This window comes from Carassius carassius, chromosome 6 (genome assembly GCF_963082965.1).
Source record: "Carassius carassius chromosome 6, fCarCar2.1, whole genome shotgun sequence".
Lineage (NCBI taxonomy): Eukaryota > Metazoa > Chordata > Actinopteri > Cypriniformes > Cyprinidae > Carassius > Carassius carassius.
This window is the reverse complement of record NC_081760.1, coordinates 30,754,645-30,772,766: the sequence shown is the minus strand read 5'-3', so window position 1 is coordinate 30,772,766 and position 18,122 is coordinate 30,754,645.

Genomic DNA, 18,122 nt, shown 5'->3' with positions numbered 1-18,122 from the left:
GTATGATTAATACTTCTTGTTATAAAATAAATAAATAAATATATTCACATGATATTAAGGGTGTTTGGTACTGTAAGTATTTTTTATAGAAAGGTGTGCAGAAATCGATCGACTCTATGAAAGATGATCAGTGAAATAAATAACTATCCTGTTTTGCCGATTTCTGTAACAACCTTTATCTCTTTAAACAGTCAAATAAAATATTCTTTATTTTGCCAATCAGAAAGCACGGAGGCACTTGTCTATATTTTTGCGCATGCTCAGAGGGCAGTTCATAATGGGAAGCTGGGAGAATTTGTAGCACTTTCATGAATATGGAAGGTGCAACATGTTTTTGATTTCTCATATTTCACGGCTAAAACTTCCTTGAATGGGAGGACCGAAGAAAATTTAGAAGCACGAGTGAACATCACTTTTCATGGCTGCAGGATATTGAGTTTCAAAGGGCTAAAAACAGATGCTTTACTTGTAATTGTGTTGTTGTAGAAAGAAGGGGCGTGTCTAATTCTGTGACTAAAGGTAGCAGAAGTTCTAGAAAGCGCTTACTTTGATTAGCTTGTTAAATTTAGCCTTTAGTTGTTGTTCAAGGCTCAGTTTATTGTATTCTGTGCAAATACGAGTATTGGTGTACCACTATTGTTATTTTTCAAGGCATCAGATTTGAACACAAACAGAATACCCCCTTTTCTAACAGAACTATTGTTATGTGTTTTGGAAAAGATTCCAGGTCTTGGTATGAAATTGTCAAATTTGACGTGACAACCGCAACAACATTGCCCACTCTGTAGCTCTAACCGAAGTGGTTTTTGCTCAGCTGTCAGACTTGCAATGTCATTACTCTTCCATATTTGAGATGTTTATGAACAGTGGTTGTGCTGTCACACTCTCCAGGTCCAAGCCTGCTAGGTTTCATGAATTAATGATCTTCCCCTCCATGAAATTCTTCACCTGAACACCGTCAGCTGCCTTCCAAAATCTGCACTGGATCAATTTTAGGTTTTATCAGGATGCTTCAGCCTGCTGGCAGCAAAACAATAGTGATTTAAAATATAAAGAAATTCAAAAACAACTGCTAGCAGCTCTGCCATCATTAATTAATGACCAACCTTTAATTATGCCTTTTTAATTGATTGCTTCTACTGCTTAAGGATCCTTAATTATGGATCTTCTCTTAAATTAGAAGACCAGATTTCTCTTCATGCTTTTATTTTCCTACATCTACTAATCTGGCATTTTCTTCATTGGATTATGTTATTTATTTTCAGCACTTATGTCTGTAACTTATGGAAACTTTTTCCGCCACAGGATAAAAAAATCTAAAAAGCTAATTGTGACTTTTTATTTCACAATTCAGTATTTTTTCCCTGCTGCATTCCTGAGCTTAGATCTCACAAAATATCAACAAAAAAATGTTAGATATAACATTTCAATTGAGTTTCTCACAGTTAAAAAAAAGTAAAAAAAAAAAAAAAAATCTGCATAAAAGGGAACAAAAGCGCAGATATTTATTTGAAGCTGGCAGGTATTTTACACTGCTCCATTTTTATGACAGTCTTAAACAGTCCCTGTGGAGTCTAAACTGAATGCAATACCATTGAAGGATTCAATGCTATGCTCTAATTGAACTGACACTATGTATGTGCTCCCTGCTTCAGAACACCATGACATCCTTTGGGTTTGTCATTGATAAAAGTTGCCTATGAGTCACTCAGCAAATGAACACCAGTTGCTTTTACCTCTCTGATGAGAGCCACCATCATCTCTTGCATCAAAGATTATTACCTACACACAGCCATGTTCCACATTGCTATCTGTGTCAAAGTGATGCAAAGGCACTTTGTTATGCTGATTAGGAAACAGTTTTGTAGTTCTTGTACTGAAAGCATATCTGCTGTCGATGGATGTTACTTTGCAGTGATGAGACATTCAAGATTCACAGCCGACACAGTTTGAAGGGATGGTTGAGCAATTGGTCTAGCTAATTTAACCACATAAAACCACAGATTGGGCCAAACAGAACCACAGCTGCAGCATAGAATCTTCACACACATTTTTAAAGAGTGATTCCCCTGACAATGACCCCTGTTCCCAGTCTACTTGTCGCAGCCCCATTCCATTTCCACACCACTCAATGTGGAAAATTCCAGCTACCAATCACCTCTTCCAGCTGCCCAAGCTTCAAATAGAGAAGAATTTGAAGCTAAGATTAGCTCAGTATTAAGACTTTAAATGTTACTATGAAATATGCTACTCACTCGCTTAAGAAAACAAATGTAGCTAGGGTTGTTTTAGTTCACTATAACATATTAAATATATGTTTTAAACAAAATACACCATATATATATATATATATATATATATATATATATATATATATATATATATATGATTTAAAAATGTTTTTGAAAAACCTATGCACACTAAGACTGAATTTACTCAAATCTACAGTAAAAACTGTAATGCTTTTTAAATTTATATATGTATACACACACACACACACACACACACTCACACGCACACACACACACACACACACACACACACACACACACACACACACACACACACACACACACACACACACACACACACACACACACACACACAGACACTAGAATTACAATGAGCATGATTTCACCAAGTACAACATGTTCCTGGATCAGCATCCTTGTTTTGCAAATAGTTTTGGCTGAGGGCAAAGTCTCATAATATTATATTTTATACAGATTTAATGCTGTATATCAGAGCGCTTCCTTTGTACTTTCGACCGAATTGCCAAGCAACTTTAAGATGCCTGTTGTTGTTGTTTATCAAACATTATTATTCAATAAATAATATTTTTTATTTATATAATTCAATAAGCTTTCAACGAAGTAACTCAATATTCCTTGGTTACTAATTCTAAAGTGATGTTTTCGAATTAGTAAGGCTCAGTTGTTAAACTGTCAAACTGAGATTTGAATCTGTGTTGGAAGGAAGCAGTTCTGTGCAAAAGAGTGTTTTTAAAGACATTCCGTTGTTGTCTCTTTTATTGACAAATTTGTGCCGTTGATCTGTTGTATAAAAGCAATATCATAGCAGTGAGATATGGCTGTGATTACCTACAGCACTCGGCCTGGAGCTATATCACTCTGCTACTCATGATATTGCTCATATATATATATATATATATATATATATATATATATATATATATATATATATATATATATATATATATATATATATAAACTGAACAAAATTATAAATGCAGCACTTTTGTTTTTGCCCCCATTTTTCATTTGCTGAACTCAAAGATCTTAGACTTTTTCTATGTCTGGGAGTTTCTTTTTCTATCTCTCAAATATTGTTCACAAATCTGTCTAAATCTGTGTTAGTGAGCACTTCTCCTTTGCCGAGACAATCCATCCACCTCACAGATGTGGCATATCAAGATGCTGATTAGACAGCATGATTATTGCAAAGGTATGTCTTAGGCTGGCCACAATCGGGGTCTCGACCTGACTGCAGTTCGTCGTCGTAACCGAACTTGAGTGGGCAAACGCTCACATTCGATGGCATCTGGCACTTTGGAGAGGTGTTCTCTTCACGGATGAATACCGGTTTTCACTGTACAAGGCAGATGGCACAGAGCATGTATGGCGTTGTGTGGGTGAGTGGTTTGCTGATGTCAACGGCGTGGATCGAGTGGCCCATGGTGGGGGTGGGGTTATAGTGTGGGCAGGCATATGTTATGGACAATTAACACAGTTGCATTTTATTGATGGCATTTTGAATGCATAGAGATACCAAGACGAGATCCTGAGGCCCATTGTTGTGCCATTCATCCACGACCATCACCTCATGTTGCAGCATGATAATGCATGGTCCCATGTTGCAAGGATCTGTACACAATTTATGGAACCTAAAAACATCCCAGTTCTTGCATGGCCAGCATACTCACCGGACATGTCACCCATTAAGCATATTTGGCATGCTCTGGACCAGCATATACATATATATCGTCACACCAGATACTGACTGGTTTTCGGACTCCACTGAACACCCCAACACAGTAAAACTGCACATTTAAGAGTGGCCTTTTATTGTGGCCAGCCTAAGGCACACATGTTCATTAATCATGCTGTCTAATCAGCATCTTGATATGCCACATCTGTGAGGTGGATGGAATATCCCGGAAAAGGATAAGTGCTCACTAACAAAGATTTACACAGATTTGAGAACAATATTTGAGAGAAATAGGCCTTTTGTGTACATAGAAAAGAGTACATAGTCTTAGATCTTTGAGTTCAGCTCATGAAAATGGTGGCAAAAACATAAGTGCTGCATCTATAATTTTGTTCAGTATATATATATATATATATATATATATATATATATATATATGTGTGTATGAAGAGTACAGATGCAAAAACCTCTAAGTGCCATCTGAAATTGTAATCTAAAATGAGCAATATCAACATTTATTTGTAATATAAATCTTTTATAATATTAAAAATGCATTTAATCGTTTTTTTAAACTGTATAAAACACTGCTTCTATTATATATATATAACATTGTTTTTGACTTTTTAACCCCCATGGCATATTTTATTGCACTTCTTTTCATTTATTACACACAGGAGGGACTGAGTCATTAAGAGAGTGGTAATTATGTGCTAGATGTCTATAGAGGATCTTGATTTTTTTATTTCTGTGATGCTAATGGCTACAAATTGCCATCTGAGGTCATATTATACAGAATAATCTCAATACATTTCGCAGTGTCTCCAAAAATAGCAGCAATAAAAAAGTGCACACAAAGGCAATACTATTTAATTTGTTCTATGATTTTAGTGTATTACACATTTTCAATGTCAGCTGTTGTATATTGTCATATTGATAAAATAGTAGTGGGATCATTACTGTTTGTGTTCTTTCATATGGTCTAGGGCATATCCTGTGTTTATTTATTTAGTTTCCACAACATTTCTTTTGCAAAAGGCCAAAATACCATTACAGGATATAAAAAAGTTAAATCATAACATCACAGTTAAAAGACTCCATAAACAGTTTCATATCATTTTAATCCCCTCAGTTTGGATGTTCAGTTCAATAAAGATAATTTCATGAACATAATATTTCTGATGTTTGACTAAACCCCTGCTGTCCTAATAACAAGAACAGGACTTAAATGACTCCACATGTCCACATTGCAGAGTATCAAAATTTTTGCTATATATATAAAAAAAAAATAACTCAAAGTCCATTGCCCTGTCCTTATGAAACAGCTCTGGTCTTGGGAATAACATTCATGTCCTTAACCATCATAAGTGAGACGGCAAATCTCCCCTCTTATCAGAGCAGAGGGTCAAGTTCTACCAGCTTTTTGTAGCACATGTTTTATGATTTCTATGTTGTGTCCTCAGTTTCATCTGGGTCTCATGGGGCCGTCACAAGCGCTGCACCGGACACTGTGGTCCATGGGGTCACATTTTTCACAGATGTCTCCTTGTGGGGAGACTTCCGCATTACACAGAGTGCATACACTCACACACATATACACAAACCCCCACAGAACAGAAACATATAGTGTAACCAGTTAAGTTTGATTCCTGAGCTAATGGTTCCTATAAGTGGGTTCGTTTAGGGGTGAATCAAAAACATAAAGTGTGAACAGCCAAATATGATTCCCGCTAATGATGGCTAATGATTCTTTTTAGTGAATCAGAAAATAAACTTTGGAACCAGGTATGCTTGATTCCTGAGAATGACTCTTATGAACTTATTAATGAATCAAAAACTGCTCTCAATTGGAACAGTTTCTGTATTAATCTGACTCACTTCCTGAACCTCAAGTCATTCCTTTCATCATGTTCTACTCCATTAATCAAGACTGTTGTATGTTGGCCATCATGCATTTGTATACATTTGTATTCATGATCATAGGATTCTCATTCAGACCTTTCACCTCAAAGAGAGTAGCTTCACACAATGTCTCTCTGTATTTAAAACTCTCTTTTACACCCTGAGATAGTGCCACTGAAAGCAGCAGCAGCTTCAGGGCTGCATGTTTAAATTACTGCATAGATTTTCCATTAAAGGTAATACAACCTGGGGAAACAGAGGACTGTTTCAGCAGGGCTGACTGTTAAATTATATAATGTTGCTTAAGGCTTACACTATAACGGTAGCATGCTGTATTTTCAGAGTACTTGTGTGTGTGTTTTTGCTCATAGGTGCTCTTTATGAGAGCAGTGCTAATTTTTACCCATTAGATTGATTTTTTGACAGTTTAGATGGGTTCCTGTATGAAGGGAAAACTAATGAGACTCCATGTGCCTGGAACAGATTCTATAAAATGCTTTTGTTCTAAATAGACTACACATCCACTTTTACAACATGATAACTTGAAACACACAAAAAAGTATGTTTGTGTCTTTTTGGAACATTTTAGAACACCCATTTCTGGATTTGTAATAAGTGAGCAGTTTTTATTTATTTTGTATTTATTTATTTATTTTTGCTTGCACTATATTACATTTGGAAAGGAAGATAAAAAGCAAATAATTTAGTTTTGTTTTCAAATTTTAAGGCCACATCAATGATTATTAACACAAAACACTCACCTTACTCGTTTTTATTATAGCTCAGACACTGATATTGCTAAAAATAAAACAAATATATGAGATGAAAAAAAAAATAAATAAAGCAAAATACATAAATGTCGCCTTTGTTGATCCTTAAAAATGGCAAAAAATAAAATAAAAATAAAATAAATAAAACAGACAGAAGCACATAACAAAATTACAAAACACTTACTAAATTGTAAACTAGAAATACTACTAATCTTTCATCTAACTGTATGTAAAAGTAAATAATATACCCCACAAAGATCAAACCACAAGCAAAATGTATCAAATAGGGTATCTGCCTTGATAGCACACTTACATCACGGAGATGTCTATTTGAGTTTGCTCATCTGCAATACATCTCTGGGACGTTTCCTATCAGATGTCAAATAAATGTTTAGAAAATGTCTTTAAGATGTTTATGATTTAGAATGTATGTAAAACTGACATGTTAAAGACATCTATAAGATGTTTGTACACAGTAGATGCATTCCAGATGTGAGCTTTCTGTGTGCTCACTCAGCTCACTTTTTCAGCTGGGAGGGATTATGCTTCTGGACCTTATCATAACAAAGCTGTGTTCTCTAAAAAGAAGAAGCTAGAAGATGTGTGTTGGTTTTCACAGATTTGTTTTCTTTGAATACAAGGCTGCACATATCTAAAATGTGTGTGATAATATGGTTTTTGACCCAATAATATAGTAGGAATGCTAAGTGGAAGCTGATGGGATGTTATATAGAGTCTGAAGACAGTTTGAGATCCTCCGAAGTTTGATTAGTGTTCTAAGCAAGAAAACCCTAGAGCCCTCGTGTGATAAGATGGTGAAAGTAGCCACAAGGGATGATTCATTTTCTGATCTCTTACACCTTTCAAAGAACACTTTTTTTCTTCTTTTTGTGGAAATCAAAGCAAAATGCCATCTTGTGATTCTGATGTTCTGATGGAGTGAGCGTGGATAGAGAATTCATGCATAGATCAATCGGAAATCTGCAGAAATCTTCCTCTTGTTCCCATTTGATTCTTCTGTTTATGACATATGACCCTTGTGAATACAAAGCATTTCTCTCTGGAATATGCCCTAGTACAGTACATGCAAAAAATGCAAAAAGGTGCCTGTAATTGTATTAATGAAAGATAAAAAACAGTGAATGCAAGAGAATAGCCACTGCTTTACTGAAAAAGTAACACAAATTTCAGTCACATGTGATCTTTCTTAATGTCTGAGGTGTGTTCAACCTGAAGCAGCACTGTGCAGACTGATCGGTGTGTGACTTCAATGTACCACTAGAGCAATTCTAAATCACAAGGAGCCGTCTGTTCTCTACAGCTCTAACAGTAATTTGATTTCATACTGATCGGTCTGCACAGAGTAGCTTCAATATATAATATTGTTATGGATCTGTATATTGGATCTGTACATGTTACATCTTCTGTTACATACTGATCCGAGCCTGAAAGGTTGGAGATCCAAATGCAGCTTTTCTTGGGACAATCCAGAAACACAATCTAAAATACAGACAACAGGGCAAAACACAGGCAAGCAATCAAAACAAGCAACAAGCCAAGGAACTCAGGCAAAATGGTAATCACTCCAGCTGGTGATCGTGACAATTATAATATACAGTTGGAGCAACACTATTACAATTTATGTCATTTGTACAGTATTTGTTTTGATTAAAAATGTTTGAATATAAGGCAGATAAAAGGACAAGTTTTTGTCTCCAAATATATGTGACAGTTTACAAGTGCTTGTATATCATCAGCTTCATAAATCTGGAACACTTTAAAATAATATTAAAGTTCAAATATTAAATGGCCTAAAATTGTATGTTTCTTCATTGTGTGTGCAAATACCTCTATGAGCATAGAAGATTTTTGTTGTTTAAATAAACACTGTCGAAATTAAAACAGTAAGATGGTGTGTTTTGTTGATCTGGCGCTAGCATGGTTGTACCCTACACATCATGGAAAAGCTGTGTAGATATTCTAAAACCTAAAGTGGAGCAATTCCAGGTTATTCAACTGCAGACTTCATCAGCCCTCAAAATTGTTTTTATGGAACATCTTTTCTTTTTTCAGCTAAGTACCGTTTTGCGGCCAAAATGCTTAAAAGGCATTTTGACAACTTTAGAGTTCAGAGAGTTGACAACCTAAACTTTGTGTGTCTCCAAAGGACTGTCAAAGCAAACCTGAAAGATTAGCTTGAAACAAAGCAGATACCTTAAAGTCTTTGAGATAAGCAACTCTTCTACACCCTTTTGCAGTGGTCAAACCTTTTGCAGTGGTCAAACCGATAGAGGAGCCATAAACACACACACACACACACACACACACACACATATATATGCCTTCAAGACAACCCAAATTGTCTTTCGAGAGCACACTAGCTTTGTCAAACTCTGTCAACACTGTAAGTGATTTGATGACAAATAGTCATAAACATGTTGATCTATACACACAAACACACACCACACACACATATATCCTCTTGCCCTGTGCTTGACACTGAGTGTAAATCCCTCTTGATTGCAAAACAGTGATACAAGTTTACTTAGTGAAGTCTCTAGAGTAGGGCTCTCTGTATCCCCTCGACTCCAAGGGTCCGGATGCCTGGGCAGGCTGTTCTCACGCTTACTGGATGTGGTGTGGTTTAAGAGCAAAGGGACAGTGTGTCTCTACATGCTTCTGTTTGATTCTGCTGAGGCGATGCCCATGGGTTTCATTATCTCTGGTTCTCTTCATCCGTGATTTTTATGAGGGAATGTGGTCAAATTTAACTTCCAAGATTACCAGCGTAGTTAACAGAGTCTATTTCTAAAAGCTGTCTCTGACAATTCCACCTTTGAAACAAGAGGCTAATCCAGCCTGAATGTGGTCACATACTGGACAAGAAGCGCAGTGCTATGCCACACCATGTAATTGGAAAACCACTTGCTTCCGTGCTTTGACTACAATAGACCGCACTTTCTCAATCAGTGTTTTTTTTTTTTTTTATCAAACTCAAAATTGTAAATATTGTTTTTACAATAGCTTAGCCTCTCTCTGAGGACCCTGACAGTTCCCCACTGCTATTAGTTATAAATAACCTATTCTAAAACAAACTTTAAAGGGGGTCGCTTTCATATAAATAGCATTTTACTTTTCTTTAATCTTTGTGTGAATAGCATCTGTCACTATTTGTTAGAATAAACAATATGCTGTTTTGTGCTATTTATACTGGTCATATTTGTGTAAAGTTTTGGATCAGATATGAGCAGAACAATGGCTAGTCAGTTTTTCAGGAGAAGCGGTGGGTAGGAGTTCACTGAAGTCTGTCCCACTGACTGGCAGCGTTCATTTCAACATGCTTGATCCTGTTGTATGGTCAGCATGGCCATTAAAGGGATAGTTCTCCTTCAGTTGCTGGTCCCCATTGTCTTGCATAGTGTTTTTTTTCTCTTTTCTTGTTTTTTTAATTCTCTATAACATGGAAGTCAGCGGTGACCAGCAACTGAAGTTGAACTATCCCTTTAACTCAGACGCTGGGGCTGCCAATGCCCACCCACTGGGAGGTGCGGCCGACTCATTTGAAGTTTCAATTGACCATGTAAATAAAACGTGACTGAACACGATGTGGTGAGATGCATGACTGTACCCCTGACTGTTCTTAGACAGTCCAGTGGTCGTTTCACACAATCTCTTTTCTGATGCTAATGACAATTATAGCACCACTTCACACTGCCCTCTGGCTTAGCATGCTGCTAATCTTGTATAGTTATTACTGCAATTTGTAAAAGCCACTGACAGCCTTTTGCCATCAAACTGGAAAATCTGATAAAGAAAATGTTGTGTACAAATGAATGGATTGTGTTAGTAGATATTGTTTTAATATTACTCTAAGGCAATAGATTCTGTAATGGTTTTGAGTTTTGTGTTAAACAATGTGCTGAAGAGTGGAACTTGTATGTATGTAATATGTATGCAACTGTTCCTTAATTATTTATTTGCCTCTTTGTGTTAGAATTTAGCTCTTTTTTTCCTGGCTTTTTTGTTTTTCAAATATCTGTCAATCATGCAACAACACACTCTTAACGTGTAAATGATTTTGTTTCTTAAATTTTAACTTTCAGATTGCCACTGGTTTCCTACTAATCTTTTTCTCTTTTTAGTTTAACATTACATGAACGCTGCTGCCAGGATTCTGACTAGAACCAGAAAATCTGAGCATATCACACCAGTCCTCAGGTCCTTACACTGGCTTCCAGTTACATTTAAGATTGATTTTAAAGTACTTTTACTCGTATATAAATAACTCAATGACCTAGGACCGAAATATATTGCAGATATGTTCACTGAATATAAGCCTAACAGACCACTCAGATCATTAGGATCGAGTCAGTTTAAAATACCAAGGGTTCACACAAAACAAGGGGAGTCCTCCTTTAGTTACTATGCCGCCCGCAGTTGGAATCAGCTTCCAGAAGAGATCAGATGTGCTAAAACATTAGTCACATTTAAATCTAGACTTAAAACTCATCTGTTTAGCTGTGCATTTATTGAATGAGCACTGTGCAATGTCCGAACTGATTGCACTGTATTTTACGTATTCACTATATTTTATGTAAAATTATTTTCTATTTTTAACTGTTTTAAATTCATTTTAAATAAGTCCATTTTTAAATCATTTCATAAGTTTTAAAATTGCTTGTTATGACTATTTTACTTTCTTTTATGTTAAGCACTTTGAATTACCATTGTGTACGAAATGTGCTATGTAAATAAACTTGCCTTACCTTACCTAACAAGTGTGAGCAGCTCTATTCCGTAAAGGATACTTCTTATACTATAATCTCGGCATTAAGTAACAGAAATATTGTACGCTCTGCGACTCATCATTATTGTTGCCCATTCTCATTGATTTGTTGACGTGGTTGAATTTACGCACAAAAAAGCTGTTCACTAATTGCTCGTCCAAGTGGAAAAATGTGCTGTTGCAGCCAGATCTCGATTACTGGAAATCACACTACATTTGATGCAAAACTAACACGACTACATCAAATGAAAAAGTTGTAACTATATTTTCATGTCACCACTTGCCACTAACATACAATAGTAATAAATGTGATTGTCTTTAGCATGCTAATATACTATTAAACTGACAAACTGAAAATGTATTTATGTGAAGCTTGAATATGACCTGTGTCTGATGCTGGTATAAGGCCAGCCACTTACTCACAGTGATTGTATATCTGCACAGTGGCAAACTGTCATAAGAAGGAAGAGGGAGACAGAGAGCTGGTGAAGCATTGAGGGGGATTAGAGAGAGAGAGAGAGAGAGCGAGAGAGAGAGAGAGAGAGAGAGAGAGAGCAGGAAGAAATGCAGTTTAGGAGTTATGCAATTTTTCTGAGCAAATGTGACAATGAAGATGTGACAGGACTGCCATGCAGTTTAAATTTACAGAACCAGCTCAGCATGTTTCTTTAATCTAAATAGAGACAAAAAGTGCTGTTATGAAATATGTATATTTTAGAGTAGGTATTTTCAGTAAAAGCAATTTGACTTTTTTTTTTTTTTTTGGTATCAATAACACAATGCTGCAATACCCAAAGGTATTCTTTTGGTTGGAGAAGTTTACCTGTAGGTATGTTAGCAGCTGTCAAAAGTCCTTTTGTCCACTGTCAAGCTGTGAACCAGTTTAAAGGATTGTGTGAAAGAGCTGCTTCAAAGAAAAATGCTGCTCTAAAGGCTAAGGAAAGATTGTTTGTGTGAGGATGCATGTTTTAAGCCTTGTGATCATATTCATATTTGCATTAAATAATTTGACACCCTATGCGTGATCTGGAAGGGAATCATAAGGAATGTTGTAAATGTATACTTAATCGAAGAATGTATATATAAAGTTGTTTATATAATTAATTTGCACAAAAATGGCATTTAGGCAAATTAACATGTAAATATGAATGAAATCTCCCAAATGAAAATGTTGAAAGTTGTGAATTATCATTTTATTATATTTATAATATTTTTTATTTTTAATGTACTGTACTGTTCAAAATAGTTTAATGTTTTTTGAAAGAAAGAAGTCTTAATATTAATATAAGCTTGCATTTATTTGATCAAAAATATAGTAAAACAGTAATACTGTGGAATATTATTACAGTTTCAAATATTCTGTTCTATTCTAATATATTTAATTCGTTTTTAGCAGTCATTACCAAAGTCTTCAGTGTCACGATCCTTCAGAAATCGTCCTAATGTTTAGATTTTCTATTTAAGAAACAGTTTTTATATTATCACAGTTGAACAAGGTTGTGGAAACCATGATGTATTTTGTATTTTCCTTTTAAGATTCTTTGAGTAATTAAAAGTAAAAAAAGAACATAATTTACTTGAAATAGATTTTTTTTGTAACACTGTAAAAGTCTTTAATCTCTCTTTTGTGTTGTTTTCATCATATTTTGGGAAGTCATACAGAGGTTTGGAATGACTTGGGTGAATTAATGATAAAAAAAATGCTTGGATCGTCGAGAACATCATTCAGTTGAGCAAACTCTTTTGATGCAACTCTTTTTGAGGATGGTTCACATACCATTCAGTCCTTTTTCTGTAAGAAGATATTGGTGCCCACTGAAGAACCCCCCTCACACTCTGGTACACTGACAAAAATCCTGCTGCTGTTGCTTTACTGCTGCACTAACTCTGAAAAGCAAACAAAACGTTCCACCATTACTTTTCAGTAATTCGCAGCACAGTTCCTTCCCAACATGGTGGTCTGCTGTAAGGTGGGGTGCGACCTCCAATTAGGATAATTATTCAGCATAATCAGATCCGCCATAATGGACATTAATATGCTCTCTTGCGTTAAATTGTGAGATCTGGAAACGCTATAGGCCAGCTAATAGGAAGCCTGTTGTTTTACACAGCCTTAGAGACCACAGTGATTTGCTAACGGAGAAGCAAGGGTACTTTCACATGCCTTCACGGTTATTTGTTTTTGAATTGCACATTGTGAAAAGTTTCATTATTACGTCTACCTAACTATTTTATTTAAACCGAGGTCTGTTCTCGAAGCGTAAAATCCTTTTCAGCACAAGCACGTCAGTGTGAAGAAACAAAATGACTCACAAATGGGTTTAAATTGGTCCCTAATTACAGTTATCTTTAATAGAAAAATATGTCCTGGATATACAAGAAATTAGCCATTTTAGTCACAAACTTTTTTAATAAATAGTCTATTTTCTAGAATGGGATATATTATGTTATCACTTTATATTACAGTGTCCATTTTACACATAGTATTATAATTGATTGCAATAGCCATATCAGTAATATGTGTAATTACATACAGCTGCACAAAGTAATTACATGAAGTACATGTTGTTTGTTAGTTTAACTCAGTACTGATGTAATTGCATGGTGCACCATAATACGAACACTGATGTTGAGGTTAACCAACATAAGAATTTAAAACTGGATCATGAGTGTCAGAACTTGCATGTCCATGAGACACTGTAAAGCCTATAAAAACAAGTGTACAATGGTATGAAACTATCAAATGCTGTGGTGTTGAATACGTATTCATTTTAAACCTGGTAGATAGGGCAAAATAAAAAGTTTTTCTCTTACAGCTTAAAATCAAGGATGATAACATTCCTTCATCATGTGTAAAACACCCAATATGTATGTATGTAGTATGTACCCAAACATCTTTAAAGCTGTACCACTGTTGATTATTATTAATAACATTTATAAAAACAAAACAATAATAGTGTAGTAGCTTTGAAATCCTAGTGAGAGAAATCACAGGAATTTAAGCTATTTTCCCATTGTCGCTATGCTGTGTACTCAGAAATGAGAGCTCTTGTAAAACAAGCACTCATAGTGGACACCTTTAGGTATCGTGATAGAAACATGTCAATCAGCTATTTCACTGAATGCTGAGATACCACTGGATTTAGGCAGGGTGATTTCATAACCTCTAGTTTTGAGGTGGTGCTTGAATAGAGCAATCAACATTAAACATGATAGCTTCAGCTGCATCCAACCACTGAATGGGCACAGGAAAGGGGTTTAGATCTTTTCCGTGGCTGCTTGGCTCAATATGACCCCTTTCCCATTCCAGAGAAAATGACATTACCAGGTTTCAAACACTGTCCAAAAAGAAAATAACTACTGATCGAATTATGTCGGATTTGAAGTTTGAATTTTTCAGAGGGTAACAATTTTTTTTATTTTTTTTTTTTGCAAGGAATTTTCAAAAGTTAATTTTTTTCTAAATAGCAAAGCACACTATGATAGAGAAACTACTGCATCATACCCTGAAGGAAATGTAGTAATCTAAAGAGCAGTTGAGAATTGCTTCTTATTGAGTTTTTATATTTATTTATTCATTGGATGGGTGGTTTGGTTTAGTTTGGATGGTTTAATTTTTTTTACTTACTGTTTTTCATAACGGTTTGAAAATAAGTGTTTGTCAGTCCAAAAATGTCTCAATATTTCTGCCTCTGACATTGGTTTCCTTTCCATCATCATCAAACACACACACACACACACACACACACACACACACACATACACACCCCCACACACACACACACACACACACACACACACACACACACACACACACACATACACACCCCCACACACACACACACACACACACAGACACACACACACCCCCCCCCCCCCCACACACACACACACACACACACAGTTTCAAGTTGAGACAAATAGTTATCTCAGCCCCTTGCTGAGACGTTTTATAGTGAGTTTTATAGTCAGTTCACACAACCTTGTCAAACAAAAGTAAATACACATATCAAAACAATTGCTGTAGCTTCATGTCACTGTAAATAATCAACAGATCTTCCCTCTGCACAGCTACTCAGATTGAATCAAAGCTTCAAGGTGCTGATGTATCTTTCAGTCTTTCTGTCAGAGATTTATCCCCTCCCCATTTCTCTAAAACAAAAGAACATTAAGTGCAGTCAGTTGTTTATCCCTTAATTAATTTAAAGCTTGGGAAGGAGATCTAAGAATAAATTCAATATGCACTTTTTGTTGCTGCTGGAATGGAGAACTGCAGTGTCATGTCCCTATCTTTGCCTGTGTTTTAGGAAAGGATGTCCAGTGTTGTGAAGCAGACAACTGTTGTCCTGCAGATCTCCTCCTGTGCATAATACATTTAAACAGTCTTCTAGTTGAAGAGGTTGGAAGTAGCCAGTCCTTTTATACATTGCCAAAGGCATTTCAACATGAGAAAACAGGCTAGATAAGAGTCTCTCTATCAAACAAACAGACTGTTCATTTATTTGAATGATAAAATCTAAATGTGTGGATTTGTGTGTCCCACTACACAGGCCTAAACGAATGCTACTGTTTACACATTTGAGGTAATTAAGAATGTTATTTTCCTCTCTCTCTCTCTCTCTCTCTCTCTCTCTCTCTCTCTCTCATGAAGAATACTTTCTGTCACTTTTGATCAATTTAACATGTCCTTGGTGAATAAACACTTTTATTTTGTTTAAAAAACAAATATCAGTTTCAAATAAATGCTGTTCTTTTAAACTTTCTATTCTAAACAAAGAATGTCTGCACAGCTGTTTTCAATATGTAATAATAATACTAATAAAAAAAAATAAAAAAACACCAAGCAACATCAACATATTAGAATAATTTGTAAAGGATCACATGACACTGAAGACTGGAGTAAATTTATCAAAACAGAAAAAAAAGTATATTAAATTATAATAATATTTCACAACAGTTTTTTTTTTTAATCAAATAAATGCACTGTAAGTCTTCAGTGCTTTCCTAGTGATAAGAAGTGGAGAAAAGAATTGGGAGATGCCTGTGGACAAATAAAACTTCCTAAAGACCGGCGTCTTTATTCTCTCCACTTTAGCTCTGATGCCTTTGAGGCTTTTATTAGACTACAGCTACTGAAAGAGCTTACAGGTGGCAATGGATATAACATTCCATAACATTCGATTTCCCCCCACAGTCAGTCTAACCGCAGTCTGATATCAAGTAATATCCACGCTGAGCAACTCCTTTGGCTGCGGCGTCATGACAAGTGTCTTCATGTTTACTTCCTGGATGGCATCTAGCGTTTCTTGTCTCTGTTACTTGTTGGCTCTTTTCAGTCGCTGTTTATTGTACATCCTCCATTATTGTAAATCTGCCCATTAGCAGGTTTTGCTGACATCATGATTAAAAATACAAATACACAAATTTTATACTCATCATAGTAAGTGACATTTCTGTGCTCAGATGCGAATAATAATCACATCACCTGACCTTTTGTCATGTTCATAACTATTAAGTTGTTGTGAAGATGTTTTGAAGGGACTTGTTACAGTTCTATTATTGAATGTGTCAAGGCACAATAGAAACCGGTGCAGATTATCCTACCTCAATAGAGATCGAGAGAGAGAGAGAGAGAGAGAGAGAGAGAGAGAGAGAGATACTGTTCATGCAGAAAAGACTTGCCATTTTGTTTTATAGGAGCTCTACAGTCTGTTCTAGAAACAGTCACAAGATGCCAAAATATTACAAATAAAAAAAAAAAGTTTTATGAGTGTTGGGATGATGCACTTCAAAACATTATGAATGAGGCTCTGATGTGAAGTTTTGTTCCTGACCGCACACATAAAATGTCAAAACACTCATTGTTTTGTTATCGTTTGTATAATCTCTCCTGACATTTATTGCTTGCATCCGTATGGTTCTATTTTTGCTTTCTGACGTGTTTCATCAATAATGCCATGACTGCAGTCGCCTCAGTCTGTTCAGCTCCTCCGATCAGAATCATGAAAGACAGGAGTTTTGTACACTGATTCTGTCTTCTTTACTACTCATGATTTCATATGTTTTTCTTTTCAGAACTCCCCCAGATACCAGTTAATGTTGGTAAGCTGTTTTCCTTGTACTTTATTTTTAAGCTTGATGCACTCCAGAAGTATTCAAATCCATGATTATCCAAAATAAAGAAAGTCCCTGAAGTGGTTACTTGAACAGTTTGTACTTTTCGGCATTCTTGTGGAACATGACTTCCTCTTATTCCTACAGAGCTAAAACTAGGTACAGTGACTGACACTCATTCAAGCATGGTAAGTATATCATGAAATGTAATATGATATAAATTTAAATACTTATTTTTTTATCTTACGTTTAATTTTACATCTTAAACACTCATTTGTGATATTTGTCAGATGTAATATTTTGTGCCCAAAACAGCATAATCTCAGTAATATGAATTTTAGACCAATGTACCTTTACCCGTAATTAAAAGACAGCTGTTTAAATATAACATCACCATGACAAAACTTAATGCACATTTCATGCTCAATGAATTAGTCACACCATTCTTCACTATTCTACTCCGATTCGCATAAACTTATTAGAAATTATTAGTCTTTGCAAATATGCTTTTGTGTGTGTTCTTGTGAACTCAATTTGCAACAGCTGTCATCAACAGTGATGCCGAGAAAAGGCCATATAGTGTTCCTGGGTCAGTCAACAACAGA